At 45.8% G+C, this 5,714-nt stretch overlaps 1 non-coding gene across 1 annotated transcript; it reads right to left on the bottom strand.

Annotated features, from left to right (window-relative positions):
• Window positions 1-3,983: 3,983 nt before the first annotated feature.
• Window positions 3,984-4,056, bottom strand: TRNAV-CAC (transfer RNA valine (anticodon CAC)). The gene has a single exon. It is a non-coding gene; the product is annotated as a tRNA-Val (tRNA).
• Between the last annotated feature and the right edge of the window lie 1,658 nt (window positions 4,057-5,714).

Genomic DNA, 5,714 nt, shown 5'->3' on the forward strand with positions numbered 1-5,714 from the left:
GATTGGATGGTCCGCTTGGACCTCAAAGATGCTTACTTGTCCATCCACATCTTTCCCCCTCACAGACGTTTCCTACAATTCCGCTGGGAGGGGAGGATATTCTAATTCAAAGTTCTCCCTTTCGGCCTATCGTCGGCTCTGTGGTGCTTCACGAAGTTGATGAGACCGGTGGTGGAATATCTGAGAGCCAGAGGTGTTCGTCTCATCATCTACCTGGACGACATCATAATCATGTCCCAATGCCATCAGACGCTCATGTTACATCTCGAATGGGCGATTTCTCTCCTTCAAGATCTGGGTTTTGTGATCAATGTCCAGAAATCCATACTGGTCCCGTCTCAATCAATAGAATTCCTAGGATTCCTGGTGGACTCTCCCTCTGCTCAACTGATTCTCCCACAAGTGAAAGTGAAGAGGATCAAGAAAGAATTGAGACTTGCATTGTCCAAAACGACTGTATCATTGAGATTCCTAGCCCATATAGTGGGTCTGCTAGCGTCCTCTATCCAGGCGATCTTTCCGGGTCCTCTGCATTACAGAGCCCTCCAGCGTCTGAAGAGCCTTCACTTGAACAAAGGTCTGGCCTACTCCCAATTAGTTCCTCTATCAGAAGAAGCGAGACTCGAGATCTCTTGGTGGTTAAACCACATGGAGGCATGGAACGGCTGAGCCATTTTTCCATGTTCTCCAGACCTGACCATAGAGGCGGATGCCAGCCGTTGGGGTTGGGGTGCTCGCTGCGGTCCCCTCTCCACCGGGGGTCGTTGGTCCCAGGAGGAACTTTCAATGCATATCAACTGCCTGGAGCTCTTAGCGGGTTCCTTTGCCATCCGCAGTTTTTCTGCAGGCAGAGCGAAATGTTGCATCCTTCTTCGGATGGACAATGTATCAGCAGTGCGATATGTGAACAAACTAGGGGGAACCCGGTCTCAGATCCTGACGGAGATCGCCAAGGATTTTTGGCACTTCTGTCTCCAGAACCAAATTTCGGTGACAGCAGAGTACCTTCCGGGTCAACGGAATGTTATAGCGGATTGGCATTCCCGTCATCTGAGGGATGCCAGCGATTGGAGATTACATCCTCGAGTCTTCAAGACGATTATGCGGATGTGGGGCCCTTGTTCAATAGACCTATTTGCCTCCCGACTGAACACACAACTTCCGTCTTATTTCAGTTGGCGTCCGGACCCGGGAGCGAGAGCGTCAGACGCTTTTCTCCAGGATTGGTCTCCCTCTCTGAATTATGCGTTTCCTCCCTTTGTAATGATCCCCAGGGTCCTAGCACATCTTCGGAGACAAGAGGCGGAATTAGTGTTGATTGCTCCTTTTTGGAGAGCGCAACCTTGGTTTCCCATCATCATGGAGCTGACTTGTGCTCCCCCCTTCCTCTTACCTTGGTCTTGGGACCTCCTTCTAGACCCAGGGAGATCGCCCCATCCCTTGATCTTATCGGGCCAACTCTCTCTCCTGGCCTGGCGTCTTTCAGGCAAAATTGGAACCTCCCAGGCCTTTCGAGCGAAGCTCAGGAATTCATCAACCAGGCCTGGGCCCCCAACACTCATAAACGCTATACCTCAGCCTGGCGACGTTGGTGTAGTTGGTGTTCTTCACGGGGTTCAGATCCCCTTACTGCCGATTGCACCATGATTTTGAATTTTCTAGCTTCATTAGCCGCCTCAGGTATGGCTTATAACTCCATCAACAATTTTAGTTCGGCCATTTCGGCTGGTCATGTGTTTGTCGAAGGTAGACCTATCGGTCAGTTGCCTATGGTTTGTAAACTGCTTCGAGGTATCAGAATGTTGAATCCTCCTCGCCCCAAGTATTCTCATCTTTGGGATGTTAACGGTGTTCTACAATTTCTAGATTCCTGGCCTTCCAATAAGTATCTTTCCAGAAAACAGCTGTCGGCAAAACTTACCTTTTTACTCTGTCTTGTATCATGTAAACGAGTGTCTGATGTTAGAGCCTTAGATTTGGCAGGGAGAAGTTTTTCTCCGGAGGGTGTCTCCTTTATTATTTCCAGAAGAACTAAATGCAATACAAGGGTAGTATCTTACCCAGCCTTCCCCGATAATCAGAAACTCTGCGTTGTGCAATGTCTGAAGGACTACGAGGTGAGTACGGCAGAATTTCGTACTGATATGACAGGTCAATTGCTTATTTCCCTTCAAAAGCCTTTTCGACCAGTTGCATCTGCAACCTTGGCTCGGTGGGTAAAATGGATTTTAGCAGAGTCAGGTATTGATGTCTCCAAATTTGGTGCTCACTCAGTGAGAGGTGCTATGGCATCAAAATCTTTCTCTTTAGGTTCTCGTCTTGAGGACATCTTAAACGCTGCAGACTGGTCTTCGGATTCCACATTTAAGAGGTTTTATTACAAACCCATTTTGGATGTAGCTTCTGTGGTAATGTCTAAACTTTAAACTAGCATAATCAGAGCCTCCGGTCCTGACATAGAATATAAAATTTTCTAGCTGTCGCGTCTAGAATTTTCAATTCTATTAAGGACACGGAGGCGAGGATTATCCCACCCTGGCAGAAAAGTTCAATTATACAAAGTATATTATACAATGTGCTGTTTGAATTGACTATTTGTTTCTACCCTCCCTGAATTTCAAGTTGGTTTTAAAAATGCATTAAAAAATAAAATAAAAAAAAATGTAATATTTCTGTTAGATGATAATGTTTTTATAACGATAAGACAGTTTTTATGGCTATGTGTTCTGTGCTTGTCTTAGGTCAAGAAGAAAAATGATGCTGTGAGCTTCGTCAGGATTTCTCCCAGGATTTTCTCCTTGGAACCCGTGTTTCCTCCTTCCTCTGTGATCTTCTGCTTCGTTCCGGTTGGATGTTTTGTTCATGATTCTGGACTTGAGGTTTTTCGTTTGTATAACTTTGAGCATCAGTGAATTAACTGTATCTATATTTGCAAAGAAAGAGGAAGAGACACTGAGTCATGAGGGTTTTATAGGGTTGGTCTCTATGGTTGTAGTTGTGTCCCTTGGGGTTCATGGGATTTGTAGTTTTGTTTGTATAACCTTTCCTATTGGCTGCTGAATATTAAAAGCATGGAAAGAGAAGCATAATCCTCGCCTCCGTGTCCTTAATAGAATTGAAAATTCTAGACGCGACAGCTAGAAAATTTTATATTCTCAGTAACGAACTGAATGAAAACAAGACAAGCGTGAGGGGGTGGGGCAGAACAAACCCTCCCCCTCTTCTGAGGCGGACCCACAGCTCAGATTGTGTTATAATTTACAACTAACAGGTTTTGCTCCGCCCTGCAAACTTGGGCAAGTTATTTTCACAACCGTGTTCACATACTCAGTTGACGATCAGTCCTGGAGACCGAGGGAGTCTCTCTTCCCACCCACAAGACAGAAGTTTTTTGTGTCGCTCCCAGCGCACTGTGCAGAGAGGGGCAGGTCGTGTACTTTGTGACATGTGCAGCACCTGTGATCCTGGACAACTCAGGGGGTATCGGCCGCACACACTGCCGAAGGGAAACCTGAAATCTGAAAAACATCAGGACTTTTACCAGGAGGAGTGCCCGCTGGGGGACACTGTCATTTCATTACTAACTAAACTGTCGTCAGCCCACGGATGGTTCCATGGTGTAATGGTTCATACTCTGGACTTTGAATCCAGCGACCCGAGTTCAAATCTTGGTAGAACCTGATGCGATTTTATTTATGTAACATACTTTACTAGACATGAAAATTATGAATATATATATACATTTGTCAATGATCGTATTGCGATTTTCTGCCATTCATATCTTCGTCTTTCTATTATTTTTAAATGTTCAGTCCAGTAATAATTAAAAGCGAGCTAATATATTTTGCAAAGTTTACATCATCTTTGCGTGGCTTATCTTTTTTATTTGAATATATGAGTGATATCCATTAAAATTGTAGCGCAGAAGTATCATTCGTCACATATATTACTAATGGAGAAGAAGTTAGGTTGAGTTTTGAAAGTGTTTCCGCCCGGTTTCGAACCGGAGACCTTTCGCGTGTGAGGCGAACGTGATAACCACTACACTACGGAAACTACCATGGGAGCTCAGTGTGGGAGTTTTTCCTACATAATGGTATTGCTGGGATGTACTCCTGTGTTATTTTTATGTGGTCTAATCAGCCCTTCTATGTCTATATTTACAGATTAAACGGACTCGATGATGATTCTCTCTCTGCCTATAGCAGCCTTTATGGAGCATCCCTGCTTAATTTTCTTACAATAAATGAGCCTTTTTTTGTTAAACAGTTTTTAATTTGCTGCGCTCTCCGATGCGCCACTCTTCAGTCTTTCATTACCCATTTTACAAAGAGCCACAAAACAAACACGAGTGTAAACTTCACAGAGGTGTTTCCACCCCTCCAGGGGGCCTGTCTCAGCATTAGTGTCTGTTCACCTGTCTTTAAAACCCCTCTTGGCCTCTCTCTTCTCCTTGCATCAGGCAGACCTTTGGCTCATACTGTTTTTGACACCAGAAAGCCCATAGACAGCAACTGGACAATATCATTTCCGGCTGTTGACGGGCTTTGTTCTCTGTGGAGTTAAACTTGTCACACACACTTCATGGCTTCTTAACACCCCCAGGCCGCTCTGTCCGGATCTGTTGTGTGCAGAGAGGATGGGCTGTCATTGGGGGGTCTCCAGGGGTTGCAGCTGCGACCCCTAGCTTCCCTCCTGTGCCCCCAGCACTGTGCTTGCGACCCCTGGGCTGAAAAGAAAGCAACATACTTGAAAAAACAAATATTTAGTGTTGAAAGTGGAGCAGACGACAGTGAAAAGCGTCTCTGTGACCCTAAAAACGTGAGGAGAGATGACATACAAGAAAGAGAGGGTGGGATAGAGAGGGGGTGAAGGGAAAGACCATGAGAGGAAAATAACTAACTGTTGAGCAGTAAGGGGGCGCTACAGAGAGACGCGTGATATCTTGTGAGACAAGACAGCTGTGTGAGTGTGTGTGAGGGAGACGGGGGGATTAAAGAGAGTCAGAGACAGGTGCCCGGAGTGAGAGGGATATAGACAGGTGTGAAAGGGAATGAGACAGGTGAGAGCGACAGGTGACAGACACATAGTGCCTGATTTAAGAAACGTGGCGCTGTATCCAATGCATTCAATGTAGCACCACTTTTCTTGCGCCCCTTAGCGCCCCCTAACGCCACCATGTGTGCACCTTATTTAACATACAGCGCACCACGGCAGTAGTTAGAGAACTAGAGTCAAACATTTTGACGTCAGTTTGGCGTTTTGCAGGATTAGTGTCAAAAATGTTGACGCTAATCCTGCAAAGCACATTGAGTCCCATTGAAAACAGTGGTGTGCCTCCTTTTAACGCCTGCTCTGTGCAGCCATTAAAAATGCCGTTATAAATGGCACAAATAGATCTTTTAGATTTAATTGCACCATTTTTTTGGCTCCCTAACCAGGGAACACCCCACTTGCATACATTATGCCTGGCGCAGGTATAATGTGGCACCAGGTATTATAAAGTGTTGCAATGCATGCATTGTGCCGGTTTGTAAATATGGCGCGGGGAAAAGGCCACCTTAGCTCCGCCTTAGCGTAAACAAAATGATGGTAAGGGGCGCTAATGTGGCACATGCGGCTCTTAAATCTGCCCCGTAGACAGGTGACAAAGAGCCAGACGAGAGTCAGCGAGAGGGAACCCTGGTGAGAGGAGATGACGGTGTGAGACCTGA

This window comes from Pleurodeles waltl, chromosome 4_2 (genome assembly GCF_031143425.1).
Source record: "Pleurodeles waltl isolate 20211129_DDA chromosome 4_2, aPleWal1.hap1.20221129, whole genome shotgun sequence".
Classification (NCBI taxonomy): domain Eukaryota; kingdom Metazoa; phylum Chordata; class Amphibia; order Caudata; family Salamandridae; genus Pleurodeles; species Pleurodeles waltl.